Source organism: Ischnura elegans, chromosome 4, assembly GCF_921293095.1.
Source record: "Ischnura elegans chromosome 4, ioIscEleg1.1, whole genome shotgun sequence".
NCBI classification, from domain to species: Eukaryota; Metazoa; Arthropoda; class Insecta; order Odonata; family Coenagrionidae; genus Ischnura; species Ischnura elegans.
The window spans coordinates 87,057,715-87,081,956 of NC_060249.1; positions in this window are offsets into that span (position 1 = coordinate 87,057,715).

The following is a 24,242-nucleotide window of genomic DNA, read 5'->3' on the forward strand; positions in this document are numbered from 1 at the left end:
TTTGTCAATCTTTGAGGATTTAATTCTATAATTAATCCTGTGCATCGCAAGGTATATTGTAGACATATCTTTTTTATTTCTTCTCGCAGATAATCTTAAGAGAATGTATCACTAAAATGAGGAGAACTTATAACTTCAGATATCTTTTCTAACTCAAGTAATTCTAATTTGAAGCATGTTCTGTTGGTTTTATTTCTATCAGTGCTTTCAGGTCATTTTGTGGAATATCGTTTTTTTTCTCTTCTCAGTCATCATGTGAAACACATTAGTCAAGCTGGTACGTATTAACTATGGACAGTGCCAGCTGGCATTAAACTGAAAAGGATGATATTTTACTGTGAGTATTTGCTGACGTGAATATCATGCTTGTATTATTTTAAATCACGTTAATGAGATCGTAATGTATTAATATGGAAAATATTTTTTTAACTTATTAGCTTGCAACCGTTTTCCTCAGGTCCACCAAAACGGCTATTTTTGGTGTGTTGGAATAGAATTTTGGCAAATAACTTATTGCTTCAGGGTAAAAAGAGGCATATTTTTCGCGCAAAAAACCTGAAAAACACTGAAGGAAAACTCCCACACAATCATGAGTGTGTGAAAAGCCTGCAAAGAAACTACTGAGAAATAGCTTATATAAACAATAATAATTCTCTCTTAAGCTTATAATATTTCTCTTTTTCCATCTAATTCTACATCGGTCAATGGACTTAGAAGTATATTCTTCAGTTATAACACCAATTTCTACAAGTACACATGATGCTATAGCAGCAGCTGTACGGTGAGAAACCTCATATTGATCACAATGGAAAGCTGTAGTTTGTAATTTTACCCTAATTTGCCATGGTGATTTATATTTTTTTGGATGTACTAGACATGTAATCCTCCTTGTTTTCAACAAATTTCTCCTTGATTGTTGAACTTTGCGTTGCGCCATTTAAAACCTCAACATCTTCACTTACGGTTTCAATAGGGTTAACATTCTGCCTTTATAAAGAGCAATTTTGACTTTCGATTCTAGTGGTTAATTTTATTGTCATTTTTTATCTGAAGGGCTTATTAAAACTTCCCAAAAATTATGCTCAAGTAATTATTACAAAACTCTGAAAAATCGGCTAAATTAAAAAAATTTTGCATTTTTAATGATCTTGTGTGATCGGAAATTACAGTATGAAACCATAAATATGTATATATTAATAATAATCTATACTATTTGTAATCATTTTTTGAAATAGCGTTAAAAAATATGAATTTTATTTTATCTCTTTACAACGAAAAAAAAAAACAATTTTTTTCATTTTTGTCATTTTTTTCAGGTGCTTTGCGGGATCGGAAGATGTCCGATTTTAGTGATTCTTTTTTTGTTTTTCTTGTACTAACGTATCGCAACTTTTCCGCGCTATAGCGACACCAAATTTGTAATATGAGTTTTTTTCGCACCACCCTCTTAAACATGCCTATCGTTCGTAGGATGTTACCTGTCCCGCTGTTGTGCTTGGAAAATTTTTATGCGCAGGGTTATTGTGATTGGATTGGTTAGAAGATTATAATTGATTAGAAGATTATAATGTATATTATGATCCCTGCTTTTCATATTCTGCGATAAGCTTCATCAGGGACTCCCAATGGCGTGTGCAATCAAATGAGCGAGGTTGTCGCCTGCTGTGACTACTGTACCTCTGCACGGTGTGTAGGTCGGCTTTAGAGCGCTGGGACTTCGAAGAGGGAAATCATTGCTCTAGCCACAGCAGCAAATAGATCTTTCCGCGGCGAGTATTCCAGGGAAGTAACTCTTCTTGCTGGGGCTTGGTCTTACGAGAATGGAGAGTTTCTTACGACCGGATTGCCTCAACCCCGGGAAGAACTTGCCTGAGGACCTGGGGCTTTCGCAAAGAGAATTTTTAATGGGGCGTTAATCACCGTCACTGGAGAGCTCGGAGCAAGTTCCGAGGCAAAGGGACGCGTGGTGGAAACCGTTTGGTAACCGTAGCGTTTGTTCGAGTAAAGCTTAACTGGAGTGCAGGGCGAGATGGAGCAACCCAAATGCACCGAGTACTAATGTAAAACATCCGGACGACTTTGCCACGGATTTCTCAAGGCTGTAGGCTAAAGTCTTGAACCAGGTAGCGGGAAGACGAATGATAAGGTCCCTTTTCCAAGATTAATAACTTTTTCCTAAGTGCGCCATTTATTAGTCTGGAACCTAAGTTTTAAATTTGCTGCATATTATGTTAGAATAAAAGTCTTAAAATCTCTAGAATGCAAAAACATGACCAAATTTAGCTATTCACTATAACAGCGTTTAACCAGAGAATATATGAAGATAAATGAAAGCCGGTGCCCTTACTCCTCCCACGCATCACGCAACACGCCTTATAAGTCGGATCGATGTCATTAATGCAGTTATTTTCCTAAGTGTGCAATATATTAGGATGGCAACGCTCGCCGGTTTTTTGAATTGTAACATTTCAATTGTCATTAAAAGTTTTTGGCATAACGTTTTGAGCCATTCTAAAAGAAAATGTTTTGACCTACTGGAATATATGTTTTGATTTTTTTAAATAATGATTAGAATGGAATGTCAAGTTGAAAAAAAAAACATTTTCAACTCCTCCTTCTTTTTGCTTTTAATAAAGGCTCCAAGGCCGCATAAGCTTCTCGCAACTTTGGCCCCTTGTATGGAGTGGATGCTATATAGCTGAAAGTACCACTCGTGATTAGCATGCCAAGTAAAAAAAGGAAATTTTGACCTCGAAGTTCTGACCGTCTAGTTATGTTGTAATCAATACTTATTATTTTATTGATAAATAAACATTTAAAAAATCATAAACAATAAAGGAGAATAAATTAGTGATTAATTCATGAAAAATAACTTTAAAAATTAAAAATAACGATGGGAACTTAGTTGCCAACCTAACATTTATGGAACAATCAGCTTCTTCATGGTAATATATATCGATACATCTATTCGCACGTACCCATTATGTATATAATTTTGCCTTTTTCTCGAAATTAATTACTTAAGGACGTTATATTTTATTAAAACATTACTGTGATAATTCAATTATTATTTTTCTGTGGTTCGATTGTTTGATATAATGACCCATTCTGTGGGTTATGGCTTGAGCATGGGAACTGACGGGTTAACAATAGGAACTAATGCTTTGTGAAGAAAGAGCTATGTATGACTTACGTAAAGAAACAGTCATTTTCTCAGGAGGTGATGCATGAGAGTATTTTAACTATTTTCAAGGCATCAAGGACGTCTTCTATCCTCATTTTTATCGTATCATTATTTTATTCTTATTTTATCCTATCCGATTTTCATCTGTGCAGAAAAAACAACTCTGCACTATTTTTCAGTGTACTCCAAACAAACGCTTTTGATTTAAGCTCAGTGCATCGTATTTTGAGGCAAATTTCCGAGCTCATTTAATATGGTATTTTTATTTGAATTTTTAATTAAAAACTGTGATCGTTGGTTGTTCAATGGGCGTGAATAGATGTTGTAAACGTGTTAAGTAACAGGTACATTTCCGTCTAAGATAAATTATTAATTTGTGCAATTTAACGTAATTATTACAGCTTGTAAGATTATAATGTGGTTCCATTTTTTTTGGCTACAATGTGCTGATTTTTCATCAATTGGTATACTATCGCCAGTGTCATTAGGGCAAAAAATTCCCAAGCTAAGGCAAATAGCGTAATTAGCTAGATAGAATAAAGAAAAGAAATATTTCCCTTGTTATTAATGCAAGGTTGTGTACGTAATGACTAATTAGTGACTCCTCATGTAAAATAGGTCACGAAGAGAACGTTTTGCTGATATTTGTAGTTTTACATAATACGGGTGAGCTTCGAGAAAGAATTGACCTGCGCTGCCCTAATCCGGAATTGCATACCTACGTGGCTTTTTGTAAAGAGGAAAATTCTTCGACTTTTCAATTCCGTAATACTGCATTTGGGGAAAAAATATGAAAGCGCGCATGTATTGCATTCCGATTCCATTATTGGGTTATTCCTTTTTTCAGCGTACTATTCTAATATCGTTGTTGAATGGAATTTTTTCGACTTTTCGAGGAAAAAGGCATTCTTTTTAATTCCATATCCTAAAATAAATGTGCAATGCTACATCTGACAGGCAATTGGAAGATCCAAGTTCGAATCCTGGCGTAAGAAAAAATATTTTTCTTGGTAATTTCATCCTTTGTATAATTTTCTAATTCATAATTAATTTTCATTGCTTGCCATTTCTATTGGTTTCTTTTGCTCAACGTTTACATACGATGACGTAAGTGGACATGGGTTTTATCACATTGATTTTGATATCCAAAAGAATTATCTTTAAAATTATTTTGTTACCATGAAAAAAAAAAAACAAATTTTTATAACTTGATAGCAGTTTTCAACATGATTGCACCCATATTTTAAAGTACGACTGCTTTTTTTTTAGTTGCAAATTTAAGTGATTTAGGATAATGAAACAAGGTGGGGTTGCCTTAAGTTTTTAATATTTGTTATAATATTTAAAACTGAATATTTTAATGAGATTTATTGAAGTTAATTTCAAGAAAAAAACAAATATTTCAATTTTCTGTTATAAATATACATTCGTTTAGGATCCCTCCATCGAACCTCATCGATAGACGTGTTCCAAGCGGTTATGGGACCACCGATTTCATTCTCTTCGTTTTCATTCATTCAAAAATTGTCTGGATAACCGCTTATGTTACGAGTAGCTGAATTTAGGCTTGGTTTTACAGTCAAGATGAAGTAGATTTTAATATTTTAGTCTAATTTGCCAAACATACTACAAAAAGAGAACTTATCACTGATATTTGCCGGGACCCGGTGGCGGCGGGGTAACGTTCTCGCCTGCCAAACAAGAGGTCGCGGGTTCGAGTCCCACCTGGGTAGGTTTTCCCGGTCCCCGGGTATGGTTGTTCATGTACTATCGTTTTCAAAAGTATGTAGACACCCACGAGCCCCACTTAACTTATGTGGTAGGGTCGATAAAAACTTAGAAGGTTGGCACATAAGTTAGCCTGCATCTCTCACCGGTACGCCAGCAATAGCCAACGAGGACTGACGCGGGGGCGACCGGGCTAGCGAGAAAGGAGTCAAACTACAGGCTGAAATGCCCTAGCGGATAGAATTCGCTGAGGAAACTCACGTCCACGCTCATGTTGGGCCTTCGAAGTGTTTTCTTGCGAGCTCCGTGGCGAGGATTTCCTCTCTTCAGATTCATATTTGGACTCACCGTGAACACGGAATGTTTATGTGATTCCGTAGCTGAGTAGGATTACTTCACGCACATATGATACACTGAGGTTATCGGGAGGTATTCGAATCCGAACCAAATGATTTTTTTATTTTGTGAAAGGTCGATTAATATCAAATTATTTTTAACAATTATAAAATTCTAAGCTTAGATTATTTTTATCTACAGCTTTATTTACAGCTTAATCGGCATGCAAAGTTTGTAAAAAAAATAATGAAATAAAGGTTTTAGAAGATAAAAGAGAACCTTATGCTTTTTGAAAGGGTTATTCGAAAGTTATTCTGGAGGATTTTTATATTTCAGTGCGGTTTTTAGGTACAAATATTCTAAATAGATAATAGAACCATCACACCTATCTAAATTTTTAAGCTATGTAATTTTCATTTTTCTTAGTATTTTTATTTACAAAATTGATACTTTTTATTAACTTGAATCTTAATTTTAAGAGCCAGAATAGCGTCAAAATCCATTTGTAGGCATGCGATTTCCCAAAATCTTCCGGTGGAGGACCCCCTATCATGGGCCCTAGCCGAGGTCACACAATTACCCTTTCGTCCTTTTTTAAGGGTGAAAGATTTCATGTATCAATTTACTTCAACTTAATCCTTGGATATATTTGTATTTCGCACTCCTATTGGAAGAAAAGCATTGTTGCTTTTAATTACATAACTTCCCACACTGGTGAACAAAGATTTTGTCCTGGAGACGTCGCGACGTCTCCAGGACGCGTCGTTGGATGATCTCAGACGTATTTTTTGGCTGATTTGGAATCTGGGCAGGGATTATTTCCATCACGTCTAGTTTCATTGGGACAGCTGAATGTATGTTTTTTCTTTTACAAAAGTAGTAATTTATTTCATTTATATATCATAATAGCATGAACAGGTAAAAATAATAATTTCCTGTCATAACATGTTGTCCTACGAGAGCATGCCTTCCTGTCCCAACAAAATATATAATTAAACTTGCAGTAACCTATCGTTTTTTTTTATGCAATGCATAATCAGCTTCCACTCCAAATAAGTATGTGACTGTCGGCGCGTAAAGACGTGTGTTTTTCATCTGCAGACGGTTTTAGAAATTTGTTGCTCGCAGGAAATGTCAGCTTATTACATTGTAATCGTTATGAAGTGTCTTAGCTTTCATCATGGGGTCAGTCCGTTTCAAATCACCGAGGCCATGTTGTTCAGCATTTTTAATTATCCTGAATTTTTTTCATTGGTTCCCTACAAGTAGACAATCACAAAACACCATTTGAAAAAATTTACAAGCCATACTTTTTTGGCAGACATTTTTAAAAGGGGGAATGGGTCTAAACAGTGCGTGAACTACCACGATTACTTTTACTACGTGTGCGGTGAAATTACTTTGAAGGCTAAAAGGAGGAATATTACCTTTTTGAGACAGTGTTTTAGACTTTATTATGACTGTCCGTTGGGTGACCTGGATACAGGATCGGAGTCTTCTGTGATATGTAGCAGGTGTGAAAGGCTTCTCACTGGTTGGACTGATGGAAAATGTCATATGAATTTTTCTGTCCTCATGATTCGACGGGAAGCTAAGGATCATATTTCTAAAATCTATTTTTGTGAAACAGAAATTAAAGGAATAACACCGCAGTCAAAACGCACTGTAAAAGATCCAAACAACCTAGAATCAACCCCACTCTTGAAAAATTTACCAGTGGTGGAACCACACAAAATGTTGATTTTAGCGAATATTCAGAAAGTATCTGAGAATTATGGATTCGAAAACTCGAAAGACCCAATTTTCGGACCAAACATTTCTGATACACCTCATTTTATGACAAAAGAGTATTTAAGTGATCTATTGCGCAACTTAAATTTGTCTAAAAAGCAGAGAGAAATCTTAAGATCACAATTGATGGGTTGGAATTTGCTGGATCCAAATACAAAAATTTCTATGCATCCACCTCTCAATGATGAATTCAAATAATTTTTTCTCATGATAACAAAATTTAAGTTTTGCAATGATGTTCTCTCTGTTATGGGTACTCTTAGTTTTGAATATAACACAGATGATCATTCAGTTCATTGATTCCTTTAACGTCATTTAAAGGCTGTTTTTTAACATAATGGAATTGAACTTCCCTCCAAAGCATTAGCTCATGGAACCGACATAAAAGAATCTTACCAGAATAGGCAGTAAATTTTTCATTACCCAAAATTTGTGGAAAATTAGAAGTAGCTGCATTTTACTAGGCATACAGTTTCACTGCACCAAAATATTATTGCTTCTTCCGCGATTGGGATAGCAGAGACAGAAAAAATCATTGCTTGAAAAAAGATTGGCTATAACGTAAGCACTCGTCACTGGATTCAAAAATGTCCTTTTCATCTTTTTTACGATCCTAAAAACATTATTTTGCTACCTCTAAGTATTAAATTAGGGATTTTTAAAAATTTAGTAAAAGATATGTGTAAAAATGGTGCAGGTTTTACATATTTGAAACAAATGTCCTAAAAATCAGTGAAAAACAGATAATAGAAGGATATTTTATTGGGCCACAGATTTTTTTTTGAAGAAGTGCTGAAGAATTCGGAATTTTGACAAAAAGAGTTCAACAAAAAAAATTCGTGGAAGTCATTCAAAAATGCATTTGAAGGTTTTCTAGGAAAGAGAATGGCTAAATATCACCACTATCTGGTGGTTAATGTAATTAAATTGCGTTAAAAATGGGCTGCTCTACGTATTCAAAACAAATCACTTCATTGGCTCACACCTGGACTTTTTTCCTGCATACCTTGGCGCCGTTAGTGCTCAACACGATATGTGTTTCCATCAGAATATTTCACTGATGCACGAACAGCACCATGAAAAGTTCAGAAACATATTATCAGATTAGCGGTGGACACTGAAAAGGGATTCGTCAGAAGCTAAATATGCGAGAAAATTACGAGTGAGTACCCATTTTTCACATTATTTTATTTATTTACTTAAACTCCTTTGAATCCGATTGCCCTAAAAAAAACTCAACGCGATAGAAAACATCTGGGCCCAGTTTCGGAATCAGCCCGAAAAATACCAGAGGATTAGCCAAACATATGGCTAGAATAGGAAAAATTATTTTTTGGTTGATCAGTGTTATCGATAGAGTTTCAAACATCATGATCTACGGCTATCATTCTGATTTCACACGAGTGTATCTGGCTATTTATTGAGTATTGTCCACAATATGAGTACAGATTTTTATCAATGGAAATTCGACAGTAGCAAGGACAAATTACAACCTCTGCCACTTCCCCTGCTTATTTCCACTCTTTGAATAAACTTGCTTAGAAATAAATGTGTTAAGGCAGATTGAGTCATTATTTTTAAAAAAATTAGTCGCTTAAAAAATTTGGTGGTAATTTTTTTATTGAGTAAACTATTATGTTGATGTTATCAATTGACCTTTCACAAAATAAAAAAAATACAATTGGCTCAGGTTCGAATCCCCCCCATAACTTAAGTGCATCAAATTTGCGTAAAGTAATCCTACTCAGCTACGGAGCCACATAAACATTAAGTGTACACGGTGACTCCAAGTATGAATCTAAAGAGAGGAACAACCTCGCCACGGAGCCCAAATGAAAACTCTCCAGACGGCCAAAACGTGTGCGTGGACGTGAGTTTCCTCGGTGTATTCCATCTGCTTGGGCTATTGCGCCTGTGGTTTGACAGTTTGACTCCCGTCCCGCTATCCCAATCGCCCCTGCGTCTGTCCTCGTCGGCTATTGCTGGCGAACTGGCGAGAGATGCAGGCTACCTCATGTGCCAACCTTCCAAGTTTTTACCGACCCTACCACATCAGTTAAGTGGGGCTCGTGGGTGTCTACATACTTTTGAAAACGATAGTACGTTTATTTGTTACATTTGTTGAGCATCATGGCGTAAAATGGCCAATAAGATCTGTATCCGGTGGTTTGAGAATAAATTAAAACATAAAAATATATGATTTGGAGTGGACAGTGGTGCCTCCTGACTCATGCGGAAACCATTACCTTTCTACTTACATAACAGGGGATGCAATTGTTGCGTAGAATCTTGTTTTTTATTTTATTTTTCTTGCATTAATCATGTGATTATAAATATGTGTTTGGAGTTAATACCAGCGTACATACATAATTTAATTTCTTTCTTCTATGGTCACCTTTTTCCAATGGCGTTCCATCCCCGTGATATTTTCTTTTACTTTTTGTACCATTCTGAAAAAAGACATGGACTTTTGAAGTGAAGTGCTGTATTTGTCTATAAAAACTTATATCTGCTTTTAAAAGACATGAGCCGCTCTTTAGGATATTACTTTGAGATTTCGTTAGGGTAAATATCGTCCTACAAATATAATTTCATACTGTCTTCTTCTGGCGCTTTACAGTAGCAATGCTATTTTTCGGCGAATGTTCTTTTGTCAGCCGCTTTTATTTTGCGTTGCTGGATACAGGCGCGGTTTTCTTGCATAAGAACTGAGATTTTTTTAGACATTTCATCTTGATTCTTAAAATTTTCCAAACTAAGTTGAATCGGTGTATATTCAGGTGTGCTTTGGGGGTGAACTGTTTAAGTGAAGTTGAGAATTTGTCAATTTCGCATTTATGGTTGGGTTATCTGATGCCTTGCTGCTGGTCTCTCGTTTTTCATCTCTGGCCTCGGCTTCCGGGGAGGACCTAACAGTATTTCGTAAGGGGTGTACCAGCAAAACGCCAGGTTTGGAAGTGTCTAACCGCGTGAGCTTCGTCCTTTTTCTCCTGTTCTGACGGCGGAGATGATGTAAGAGGATGAGGCTCCCATCGGAATCCCATCCGATCCTATGAGGCTACCACCGCGTTCAGGGGTCGAAGGCTTTTCGCCCCTCCACGACGTTTCGACGCAAGCGGATCAGCTTTTTTGGTTCCTGTCGCTCACACTCACTCCAACCTTGGCACTCACGGGGCTGAAGGGAACGATGCTTCTCGTCATATTTCCTCAATCGCCCAATCGGATGGGGCTTTAAGGTTGCCATAAAGATGTGTCGTTGGAGAGTAAGACTAGAGAATGGAAAAGCATGCCGATTACATGACTGGACAATTTAATGCCTATTATAAGGGGGGGAGAAAGGGGTCCTGTTCCCCCGGAATGAAGAACGCAACAAAATCAAATATTGTCTGAGCTACACGCGAGAGGGGTGGCTGTTGCATGAAAATATACTCCTTCGTGTGTAATATTATAACTATTTTAATATATTTCTGAATAAAAATCGTAGACTGTCCTTGTTCAAAATTAGATAACCTAACCACAGTCTATTTTGTGTTCATTACCCTGAAAATAGCACAACTAGGCCCTAAGCGTCGCAGAGTTTGACAACAAGTAATAATTGGCGATCAAAAATATCTAACCCCAGGATAGGGGCAACCTACCCCAGTGGGAGTCAAGCCTTTGGTTTATTGAGGACTTTTCCCCGCCGGCGCTGACACAGTGGTCGGCCGCCGTCATTCTATTGCTAAGCTGGAAACTTGTGAGGTATGGATAGAGGTGAATCCGAAGGGCCAAAATCGCTTCTTGTTAACTGAGGTTACACTTTGCAATGGGGCCAAAACAATGTTTCAGTTGCTAATCCTAGCCCTTTCAGGGGCGAATTCAAGGACAGGGTCCCTGGCCCGCTCCCGTAACGCACATCTATCTACTCCATTGCCACCAACAGGTAAATGAACAAATCGATGCCCTAAGAAATATTCATTGATTCAGAACTAGAACATTAGTGCAACTTTTAGGTAACTTTCTTACTGCTTGCGAACACTTTTAAATATTTTTTTGTTTACATATAGCGAGTTTTTAATCCTATTTTCTGAATATCTCAAGCTTATTTTTTTGAAGGGACCCTGTCACAAATTTGTCTGGTTGTATCTGATATCAATTTAATTCGTAATTCATTTGAGATAATGTCTTTTATCTTTTTTGATGCTTCCCTGGGCTGTTAAAAAATTAATACCGAACCCCTTGTTAGAATTTAAATTTTGTTCGGACTCAAATTTCATTTCAAATCGAACCATTCCGGTATCATTGGAATCGTTTCAAAAATAAATGATTCCTTTTTATTGAGTTGCAGTTAAATTTTGGTTATTTATATAATTTATCAAGTTTTACATTCTTATTTTCACAGTTTTCCTTAGTCTCTATACATGTGCAGCGTGTCGCCGGCTTTTTACAAAATTCACTCGGTGCCTCTTCATACAAGTACCTGATAGGAGGAGGTACCTATTTGGGGAAAGGATAGAAAGTAATTGCTCGGTAAAAGTCCTTATTTTTGCCTTCAACCCAGAATACAATCCAAAAGTAATAACTAGGATAGCTCTTACCCTCGCTAAAGTATTTTTCGTAAAACAAGAGATAAAAATCATGAATCGTCCACGTGTGCTATTCAATAAGGGATCTATTATTAAGAATAGTTACATCATAAATGAGTGTAAACAGTGTAACCTTGTAAGCATCCATGTAGTGTAAGCTTTATCCAGCTTTGCAATGCTCTCAAACCGCCTCATTTAAGTAATTGCTTTTGCTGCCCACGCCGGGAAATTAAATTATATTTCACAGGAATTGATAGTTGGCGTGCTGTTGTTTGTATTACCTATATATTTTACTCTGAGAACTACTGCATCTGCATTAATTTCTCATGGTACCTTTAAATAATCATGGAGGAGCCTCAGCCCTTTTGGTATTTGATATCAATGATTGTTAAGCAGGAATATTTACTACTTTTAATTTTTGTTGCGATACATCAATTAAATTCATGCCTACAGAAGTTTTAAGGATAGTAGAGTTAACTTTGCACTGATATTCAACATCCGTATACTAATGTTAGACAGCTATTAAAAGTGAATATGTTTGTGGGTGACTATAGGACATATTTTTACAGCTGGTACGTGTGTTTATTTATATGAAAAAGTATTGCGAACTCACAAAGAAGACAGTTTCACGATCATCGTGATGTGCTGCAAACTTAAGGATCTTGGGGAGCCAAGCTGTTGCTCGCGGTAATACTTTTTGAAGGATGAAAAAGCTGGTGGTTTCTGGCATTACTTGAAGAGTTGAAGGGACGGTTGGATTAGGGAAAAGCCTCAGTTTGGCGGAGAGGGTTTGAGGATGACAGCAGATGGACCTGTGTGGTGCCCGGAAGATTGAAGGCTGAGAAAACGCTGGAAGTGGGCATCGAGAAAAATATATACATTGTATTGAAAAGCGAAGGGGATATACGGTACTGTCTGAGTCCAACACAAAGGGTGATCGACAGAAGCTAGTGAGAATTGCATTCGATGGCATAAAGGAATTTTGCCAATATGACTACCGTTGTTTTGAATAAGATAAACCTACCGGAATTCTCCAATTGCAGAAACGGTAAGGGGATCAGTAATGAAAGATGCTACGATCAAGGTAAAAAATTGAAACTCGCCTTTTCCACATTCTCACAGGGAATAAAATTATGTATTCAAATAAAGATGTCTTATGTCCATCATTTCATGGTATTCAATGTAGATATGCTCCGTTGAATACAATCGTTGGGGGACAAGTGCAAAGCAAGAGCAAAAAAAGAAGACCTTGGATGTAATATATCGGAAACGTAGAGAAGGAGGTGAAAGAGAAGACATACGTAGGTGTGAAAAGATTATCTGAACGGAGAAGTGAGCGGAGAATTTCAACAAACCAGTATTAAGATTGTTGACCCGTGATGATGATACTCTGTTATAGTTTTTAGGATTCATATACTCCCACCAACCAAAAAGTCTCAGGAAGTCATTTCATTTTTATTAATGACTCTTTCAGAAATAGAACCGGTTAGTTTTCATTTATGCAATGCGGTATATTTTATAAGAATGCTCATGTATTTCCACACGTTTTTGTTTTGTTCACCAATATTTAATGTGTTTATATTATTTTGTAGGATTCCCGGTGTTTTTATATAATATTTACACAAAAACCAATAGTTAAGTAATTCATAAAATGAGATATTATTATATTTTATCATTCACTCTTATGTATTTGCACTCTTGCCCATACTTGTCAATGTAATAAGGACTTCATCATGTTTTTTTAACGTGGCAAGTCACAATATTTAGAATTACCTTGGTGATAAAAATGATGTATCATTCGCCCTGTCACTTGCAGTTTAAGAAAAGAAAAAATATGTTGAAGCCATTTCTAGATTCCGTTATTGCTCGATTGAGGAAGTCATCATTCCAAATTAATATTAAAATTAGTTTTCAATTGAATCGAGTGCTCTGAGAGTATGATTCTTCATATGGCTGCAAGTGTGAGTATATTGATGAATTATTTAAATAATAAACGATAAACTCTCATTATGTCTAGGTAACTAAAAAAAGAAATGGAGGGTTTACATAATTTCATATGCGTGGAAGAAGAGTTAAATTTACACACTTGCTCACTATTGTTAACGCTGTAATTAGAAAGTTATTTAGAACATGAATTTTTGTAAACCTCTTCGTGTCCACATATAAAACCTGGAGTAAAAATATTTAAACTATAACTAATTTGTGAATGTATATTAAATTATGACACCATTACGCCAGTGTGAATGGGCCTGATTACTAAACACATCGAAATAAGTGCCTACATATTGATTTAAAAAAAATTAAATTCTATCATTTATATCATACATCACAAGGCATACATAATTGTAGGCATACCATATTTTTATTTATTCCCTAAGATAATCTTTCGCAAATATTTCACGATAATGAAGAAAATTAAGAAATTCAAAATACCAATTGGAGATAATAAAGTGATTACGATTCTTTGGGATATAAATTTTGAATTAGAACCATGATGCCTTAAGTTGATAACTTCAAGTGCTTATAATAATTGAAAATAGTCAGCGATCCAGCAAATTACAGCGATCTCTCACTTAGTGATTTAAGTCGATGGTTAGTTTGGTTAGGTGAGGGTTTACCTCACCCTGGACTAGGCCAGGGGCTCATGAATATCACACAATCAGGGAAAGGGGAGCAATACCTTCCATTGGGCCACCTCGCACTTCAAGGATTTTGTATTTAGGGTGTCCGAGGGCTTCAATAGGGATTTGAATCCGGGACCCCTCAATAGGCATCCTAACGCTCTACCCACTGGGCTAACATCCACGCAGTTATAACAATAAGGGCACGTATATTTATTTGACCTGTAGTTCTTGTGGATGCGAAAGCTACATTTTTATGCGTCCCACAATACTCACCAATTATCAATATAATATGTTATATTGAGTTAATTGGGTAAATTACGGTCCTCTAACTTTACTTTACCTAACAATGTATATAACTAGTTTTATTTAGGATTTGATTTAGGAATCGATCCTAAAATAGTATATGCGAATAAAAAACTATCATTCAGATTGAATGTGAGGCAGCGTTAGCTGGAATGAAATTTTCAGGATTTCGTAACATACAAGGACTAACCAAAGTTAATAAAACAAATGATATAATTAAAATAAGACACGATCTCAGGCGTTACTTTGTGCAATTGACTCATCATAGAATAAAATAAAAAGTACTTTGTTTTATTCCACACTTTATTTTAAAAAGTACGACTCGGGTTTTAGCATCTAATGCTATCATCATAATTAATACTATAAACCCAACTACATCCTTCCAGGAAAAATATGGAGAGGAATTTTATCTCTGCTCCCGAGAAGGAATTCATTTCATTACAGATACCCAGGGGCATGTCGGAAACTAGATTTTTCCTTTTTGTCACTTCGAGACCTCCCGTGAAGCAACACGACGTGCTTTTCCCCCGGGGACTTCTCGACGGAGTCCAAAGACATCTGGGCTAGACCAAACGTTTTGCGCTCTAGGAGTTAAATTGTTCCCATGCATTACCGATTGTTATTTTCCATCGAGAGAATCACCGCAAACATTTACAGCGATTGGGTTTTTCCACGTTCCCTGCCCAAGGCTAGATGAAGAAAATTAAATTTTTATTTCTTAGGCTTGACTATTCGGTACCTCCATGCTAGTTCTATTTATATGTTCCAGTCCTTCTTTTTAGAGTCTATTCAGACGCTACAAATAATTTGATCATCTCGTTTGCTTCTAGACTGTTACCTATAGGTTCTCCGTAGTCATGTCAATTCTCATATTTTGCGGCTTCAGGATTTATAGAGATTTTTATATTTGGTGTTTGATTTTTTTCGTTCAAGTCCTAAGCTAGCCTTGGGAATCTGGATAAAATTATTTTCCTCTTACGATCGATTAAATTTTGAGTTTCCATTGCTAAAGTTAACATGCATAATGTATGTTTGGATAAAAAATCCCGTGTGCAAGAAAGAGAAACACAGTCCAAATTCCCTCTCATGTCAGTGCAGTCTTCACTGTCCAAATTTTATTTAAAATGCTCAGCGATGAAATTGTGAAGCTATGGTCATATTCAGATTCATATCCGTCAATTTCTGAGTTTATTACTTCTGACTTATAGTAAATTTGCATGCCTGGTTTAAATGACTTTTATGACTTCAGATTTTAAGAACACTCTAACATGATCCATGCCTAAACATTTATAAGATCTTAAAATGCCACTTTTTCTAGCACAGAAAGAATGGGAAGAAATTTAAAATATATGCTGTCAACAGGATCATTCCGTTATTGTTAAAATGGCAGCCAAATTAACGCCGCTGAAATATTGAATTGAGGCCACGTATTGCTCTGGCTAAACCAGTTTTACTTTATAATTTTTTTTTCGTTTGGCATATCGATCGTTTTTATCACATTTCCCCATTTTTTCAGGATACGTATAGTTATTCACCGAAAAAAAATACGTTTACCTTAAAAATAAAACTTTTTCCCTCCGATATGATACTGAAGTTTAATTTTTCTTTTAAAATATATGTGAAAATATTAAGGGTCTATCGTTTTTTCTACCATGGAAATTCCGAAGTATGGGTCTTTTTACGAATCATTAAATTTTCTACATGATAGTCTCAGTTGTTAACTAAGTGACAGCCTCAGATGTTTACTAGATGATCGTCTCGGTATTAATAACTACCTCATGAAAGAAAATCCGGTCAAGCGAGAATGTTATATTTTTAATAGGGAAAGTTATTTAATGCCTATATTTTATTCATTAACTATTAGATGAAATCAATTTGCAATTTATAAGTCGGAGTATTTTTAAAGCAGTGCAGTAATTTTAACTCTACTCTATGATTTCCAGGAAATAAAGTAATTAATTCCTGTCGAAAAATTAATGAAACGCAGTAATAGAGATACTTTAAAGTGCTTTTACTTCCCTCCATTCCCTTCCACCCTCGTTTATAAATGTGAGCGTTCCAATAAAAGTGAACTCCGTTTAGCTCCGTTGTTAACAAAGAGTAGGAGAGTTTTCCATGGGACTCCCGGCAAGTACAGCCATTTATAGCTCCGTAAGGGGCCTTGGGGAGCTCACGTCCTAGTTCGAATGCGTAATGGCTCCAATGCGCTTTTCTTTGTATATCTCTCTCTCTCGCTGGTATGTTCCGGGCAACTAATGGGAGTTAAACAATTACATGTTTCTCGTAACGACTTGTACATGCGTTGCATGCGGTACCCAGAATGAGATCATTACTAGATAATTTCTATGGCTTTCTAGAAGAGATCGAGAAGTACCTATCTTTCGTGGGGCATTATTTTTTTAGTAACGTTATCCTCATTATAATTAGCAGTCCATGCAATTACGGACTTTTTAGGTTTACAACCTACGTTCTTAAACGTGAAAGTAGTTCATAATAACTACATGATGGCTTTTTAGTAAAGAACGAATGCAATTTCGAAAATACTTTTGTTATTATTATTTTTAAGTCTCAATGAAAGTTGGGTGTATGGAATTATATTTTATAAAAGATGATACTCCTCATTTACGTACCTCTTAAAATTTTTGTGGAAATTATATTTGTTATTTAACTTGAAAATGAAGTTTTTGATTTATTTATTCACAATTGGATTAAATTCAGTTAGTTTTCATTATTTACTTGCCGTGCATGGGTCAAACGTTATAAAATTAAAAAATGTAGGAAAACCATTCAATTCGATAAACGGTACATTCTTAGATATCAAAATAGTAATCTAGATATTCATTTTAACATCCAAGAAAATATAATTAGGGAATGTGGGTACTACTTGGATATGCAAAAGAAAATTCTCCTTAAGTATTAGATTTTCGCTAGAGCCTTGAAGAGAATGGAAATGATGGTATTGTTTTGTCAAGACTTTTTCGGGTGGTTCTGCCATCAAAACGACAGAATTAAAGAGGGGTTACATTGAAAAATGTTATGAACCCGGGAACGGTGAAGTTTCAGGTGTGAGGAGTAAAAGATTGGCATTTTTATCACTCACTGTTACTAAGGTCTCACCGACATAAAATTTGCATTTAAATTTTTATCACATATCCACATCTTTGTTTGCATAAAATATACTGACAATTTATATTACTTCAATTTAACTGGACCAAGTGTTTTGGAGGGAAAAAATAAAAATGTATAAGTCACATCGCAGATTCGTGTAATTGTATTATTTTGGTAATTTTGAGGTGATAAAGCCGCCAGGTCATTGGAAGAGAGTATTAATAGTTTATTGTTATATATTTTTTATTCACAAATAGATATTTATCATTTATTCTTCCTTGTAGTTACAAATGCTCTTGATAGATGATTTTTGTTTCAAAGACGTACTTAGTGTTTTTTTTTAAATCCCAAATAGTACGAAATTTGATAGATAATTAAAACACTTTAATTATATAAAGTCTTGGATGAATGATCAGAAAGCCGTGCGTTTGCTTAATAACACCTTTTGTGGGACTCGGCCGCATTTTTCTACGCCTTTAAATTTGAAGAAAATAAAATATATTCCGCATCAAGTTAAGCACCAGACCACGCGGGAATTATGAAAATTTTTATAGGAAATCGAGGGAACGGGAGAGGAAATCCATATGTATCATTATAACCATTGCACAACTTGACCTGCCAGATTTGATTATCACCAGAATATAGCTTGTAAGAGATCGAACGTTAATTGTTTTCATATTTTTCTGCTTAAACCTGTGTATATCAATCCCAATATCAGTCCTAAGTACGAAGATGAAAGGTAAAATGCGTATATTCTTGGCATGCTTCTGAAAAGTGGCTCGTAAGACTTGAGAATGCATGTGACCACCGTTAATTTTGTTCATAGCTAATTATAATCCTCCAAAATTAAGCCAGAATTCAACCCAACGCATATTACCTGTGTGATAAATTCCAATTTTAGTCCTATGCATGAAGATAAAAAGGCCAAATGTATAAAATCGTGCCGCGTTCCGGAAAAGTGACTCAAATGCAGTGGCGCCAACTCCATGGGGCCTGAGCTCCCTCAAAAATTCGTTACGGGTGTGAGGAAAAAATGTGTCAGACTTTTCGATTTTCCCCGGAGTCTCCAGATAGCGAGATTCTAGTTATCGGGGTTCTAATGTTGATCGTGTCTCTTCTAAAATACTTAAAACTCACTACTTATAAAATTTCCCGGGGCAAGATCCCCGGTTTGTGCCCCCCCACCCAATTTTTTGTAAGTCAGAATCCGTGCTCACATGACTTGAGAATGCATGTGACCATTTCACTTAATTCATGGCTAATTTTAATTAACCAAATTTTTAGCCGGAATTAAGCCCAATACAACCAAACTCCATTGCGTTCTTCCTCATTCAATTTGCCGTCCATAACTACCGCTCTAGTGTATGTCGGCCTACACTTCGCGTTAACCCAACACCCCCCGCACGCCTTCGAATCTCTTTCTTCCTCATGCGCAGAGTTGTATTATTCGGCTCTGCGTGTGGAGAATCGCCTCGATGTTTGATCACTGTATCTGCAGTTAGACTTCCGGCCTAATGAATAATGGATGTTGATGTTAAGCCCTGATGCGTATGTATTCAGTGAATACGTTAAGGGGGACTGATGGTGGTGGTTGCTGAGCGTGTGTGAGTGGGTGTCTGAGGGTGGGGGATGTGTAAGGAACGAAGGGGATCTGGGGGTGGGGCGACTCTGGGTTAAAAAGAGGGGTGGTTATAATGGCTGTAGCGCTAGAAGGGATGGTGGCAGGGGGTGGCCAGGAAGGTGGAAAAAGGTTGGGAGTTGTATTGTGGCGTGGGTGTGGCTGAAGGTGTGGATATGGGGAAATGGCGAGCGAGGGTGGCTCTGTCAAAGATTGATTCGGGCCCGTTGAAAAAAGGTTGCAAGGGGATTTCCTGGAATGGAGCGAGTGAAGGGACTCCCTCTCTCTCTCTCAAAGAGGGCGCCATCTCGAATTGATGACACCGGTTCGGAATGAGCAGCCGCCCCAATGTTTTGTTGGTTATTGAAGCGGGCCTGAAATTTTTATTTCATGAAAGGGTGGTCTCGTGTTAAAGAGTACAATGAATTCGTAGAATCAACAGTTTTGTAGTTCCGTTTGAATGTTATTTTGGTAGTTCTAGCTTGACTAACGTTAATATGTTTTATTAAAGCACGATGTCGTGTAGTCCCGACCATTTATTTTTCATTGTGCAGACTAACATTGCTCTCTTATTTTAATGCTACACTGCATACAAGGTCCACGTTAGTTTTATTCTTTGCTTTGACTGTCATACAATATATATATAGAACCTTTACATTTAGCTTTATAAATGCACAACTACACAAATGTATAACTTTAAATTGCATAATGAATTTAGCACCGTGGAAGAAGCATAAATTGAGAAAAAATTAACCGAATGCTCCTCAAGGTGCAATTATTTTATTTCTTTGACCTGATGCGGGCATTATACAAAAGCTAAAGCTAGAGACTAAACTTCTGTTTTTTTGAGGGCTTTCTTCAGCGATATTTAGTGGCGTAATTCATTTTAACGACCAATGTCGTAGAATTCCAAGTATCTGATTATATTAGTTAGGAAGAATATTGTACCGTGAAAGAAGTTGCGTTTGAAAAAAAGACCAATGAAATATTGAGTACTTCTGAAGAATTCAAATACACCGATTGAAAGGAGGTGATTCTTTGGGGACAAAGCACCCATTATTTCTGAAATCTTAATCTAGTTAAATTTTACTTAAAATCTAAGTAGATCATATAAAAGTGCAGAGAAAATATTTTTATAATTACCTAATCACCTTTTGGTGTTCCTTGAGTAAAAGCTATGCAGAGCGAAACATATAATAATTAGTGTGAGTACAACTAAAGTAAAAAGTGGTAAATGATAATTCACTCATCAAAATGATTCATGGATTGAGCATCCTCTCAAAGATTCGAACATCGAAGAAGTTCTTTGATCATTTTTATATCCAGAGCCAAATCCCAGGTGAGGAGAGGATTGCAATGCCCGCAAATATTCCTTATTTTTCGGGGTTGTAGGATTATTATTCTCTCAGTACCCGTGTGTTTTGTCTTGAAAGGAGGGTGAAACTATCCTTTGTCTCCAACCCCAGAAGGCGTTCATGCTGTCTTTGCGTATTGATGACTTACTTTTAAGAATTAACAGGCTTCGTTTAAGTTTATATACAAGTTATATCTCGAGAAATAAAATTAATTGAGGATAGTTCAATTTGTCCATTTGTGCACCATTCGTAGGACTCGAAATATAATGAATATTAGCGGGCGTAAATCGTAGGAAGTAAAGGAATTTGTCGGAGCGAAAGGAATAAAAACTTTGCTTTTTCCACACGGCGACTTATTTTTTTGGACCATGGTTTTGTCAGCTAAGCAAGCACCGAGCTCAACCGCCACCTCCACCTAACCAACAAATGCAATATAATTATTGCTCAATTTATCTGCAATGCTTACCCTGAAAATGTTACGTGGCAACGAAGCAAGGGTCGGACAAAATAAATCACCATATGGATAACGCAATGTTTTTATTCCTTCAACTCCCACTCTCTCTCGTAAGCCTGTGGAATACCGTACCCAGGAGGATAGATGTTGGGTTGTATTCCGAGGGAGAAATGGATTAGTGTTAATATTACTATTAATATATCGTTTCGGTGCATGGGATTCAAATGAGATAAATTTTAAAAGTTTAATTTTAAAAGTGTAAATTGTAAATGTGTAAATATAAAATATAAAAGTGTAAGTAATAACCTCTGAAGCGTCGTTTATTTTTTTTTGCAAGTGTTACCCCTTCCTATTAATCATATTTCGGCCTCTATGTTCTTTTTTATGTTCGTTGTATGCTAACTTTGAGCTTTCCCATCGAACAAAAAATTTGTTAATAGCTATATTATTGCTATATGAACGCAGCGCACTGTCCGTAAGTACTGCATTAATGGGTTGATAAATTACGCGGATTTGTTTTTACTACACAGGAATATGTTACGCTGATCTTAGTATGATGAAATCTTATTTAAAGTTATCATGGAATTATAACCCGTGGAATGGGTTAGTGTCCAGTATATATGGGAGGTTCTGCGCCCTAGAGAGTGGAATGAGACGGAGACTGAGCTTGGAAGGATATTTATGAGATTGTTTACCAAATGCATTGTGAGAGGTTTATATCGAGGGGAATAAGCATTCAGGATAAATGGGGCGAGTTTGAATGGGTGGCTTGGTGTGTGAACCAGGGGAGTATTATTATGCACGTTGGACTGGTGAAAGTGTGAAGTTTTGGTGACCTGGAATGGGAGTGTGCAAAGTGACGGTTGAGGAGGCACTGGGGGCGGGGTTGAAATGGAAATCAGAATGGAAATTTATTTGGAAAATAAATAATGCGGGCATCTCTTCCAGTGGAGTGGCGTGAAGGGCGAGGGCGTAAGGAATTTGGACGTGACTACCGTTGCTAATGCTGTTTACTCCCGAAAATCTCTCATCTTCCCCGTGATGTGTGAAATTTCAAAAAAGGAAACTGCGTATCATGTTTTTCTCTTTATTAGTGGTGATATAGATCCACTAAAAAATTGGTCATGCTGATACAAATTTTTCTCGACGGATACTACTCGCATTACAGTCTATAGTATTATCAACTTTTCAGAGCCTGAGAAGTACTTACACCCGATACACGAATTTCTTTAGTAAAGACATTAGTCTTCCCTCACCTGGATTATTGAGCAGACTTATTCACAAACCTAAACGACGAAAACAATAATAGACTCCAAGTGAATATGAATTCAGCTGTAAGATTTATTTACGACCTAAAAAATTAGGACCATATTAGTAACTCTTACAACCGCCTTAACGGGCTTAAGTATAAAGAGCGTCGTACAATACAGATAATAACCCTAGCCTTTAGTGTCTTAACGACCCGTTACCCGCCATACCTGTACGAGAAATTCGTAAGAAAAACTGAAGTACATAATATACCTACCCGAAATCATACCATTGACCTCCACATTCCAAAACATCACACGCCTCATACGAACAAATCGTTCATAGCAACGGCCTCACGAATATGGAACTCTCTCCCAACCCAAATAAGAAGCACTACAAACAAAAATAGATTTAAACATACCACAAATGGGTGTCTGAAAAGTGCCTCCTTAACATCAAGTTGAATTTATTTTGTTTGTATTCATGTTTAGCCTAGTTATCATTATTATTGTTATTGTTATTTTTATTGATAAAAATGTAAATAAATAGTTAACTAAATTTAGAATTGTGCTAAATCACAGTGTTATCCCATTGTTATGGTTTCTTTAAAAAAATGGTTTGGTTGACATAATTATCATAACAAATTATCTCTTTAAATTCTTGTAATTAGTCTGTTATATTTAAGTGCGATTATTAATTTATTTTTTAAATGACAATAAACTTAATTGCCTTACAATTAATACATTTAACAATGAGTTGTGTTCCTGTTATGTTTTTATCTTTTTTTGTCACGAAGCCTTTCCAAAGGTATCATATTTTTGAAAGTGATAAAAATTCCTATAATGGTTGGTCGGTCCACCAAATTAATTCAAATAAAACTCCAAAGGGTTCAAACACATCTCCCCATCGGAATTTTCCATCTTCGACGTAGAATCCGCAGGAATTAGGTCAAAAGATTGTTATTACTTTCCGAGAAGTAAATGGATTTAATTGCCCAGCGTCATGTCCTGTCCTACCCGCAAAATCTTCTCTCACCATCTTGGGAAAGGAACGTTATTCACTCCACCGCAATACCACCCATTTCCACTCCCTTCACCAGCACTTGGTCTTCAATTCCTCCTCCACATGCAGCGTGTTTCGTGAGCCAAACTTTCACTTCATGCCAAAGCCTTTCTCTGGTCTCACCTCACATTGCGTCTCTCTCTTGCTCAGCTATTTATTTCTCTCTATACCCCGACACGTCCGGAACGCCCTAATGCCTCACAGGGAATTCCTTGGTCAATTTTTTCTATTGCACTTCACCGTGTCTTACTCAGAGTACTCACTGGGTTATTATTGCAATTCGAGAAACTAGGCTCAGTAATAATAATGACATGAAACTGTGGTTTACTTAAACTTAAATTTTTTATATGCCATCCATGAGAAGAATCCTATTGCTTTGACGCATTTCTCAACCTTATCCTCCCGCTCTCCTCGGATACACCATCAAATGTTGTGGTCTACTATATTATTACATTAGGCCTTCTTAGAATTAAAAATCTTGTATAGAATCAGGAATTATTCCAGTCTTTAACTTATCTGATCCTGCCCTAATAATTTTTCCTCTATTTGTTCACTTATTCCATGCATTGTGGGCTCTCAAGTATTATGAGCACTTATGGAGAAAAAAATCGTTTCGTAATTATTTAACTATTCTACTTTTGTGGGCTTATGTTGCTTCTTTTCGCCATGTAAAGTTATTTGCATGATTGGTTTCAACTCTCTTCATTGACATTATTGCGTTTTTCTTCAACAGGATGCTTGGAAATAACCATGGAAGAAAACCAGTACGGAAGAGGGTGGGCTGTAGGTGTTCTGTTTTCTTGGAACCTCGCGTTGCAAGGTAGGTGAACTTACTTCTGTATTCATTTTTTTACCTGGTGTCAAAA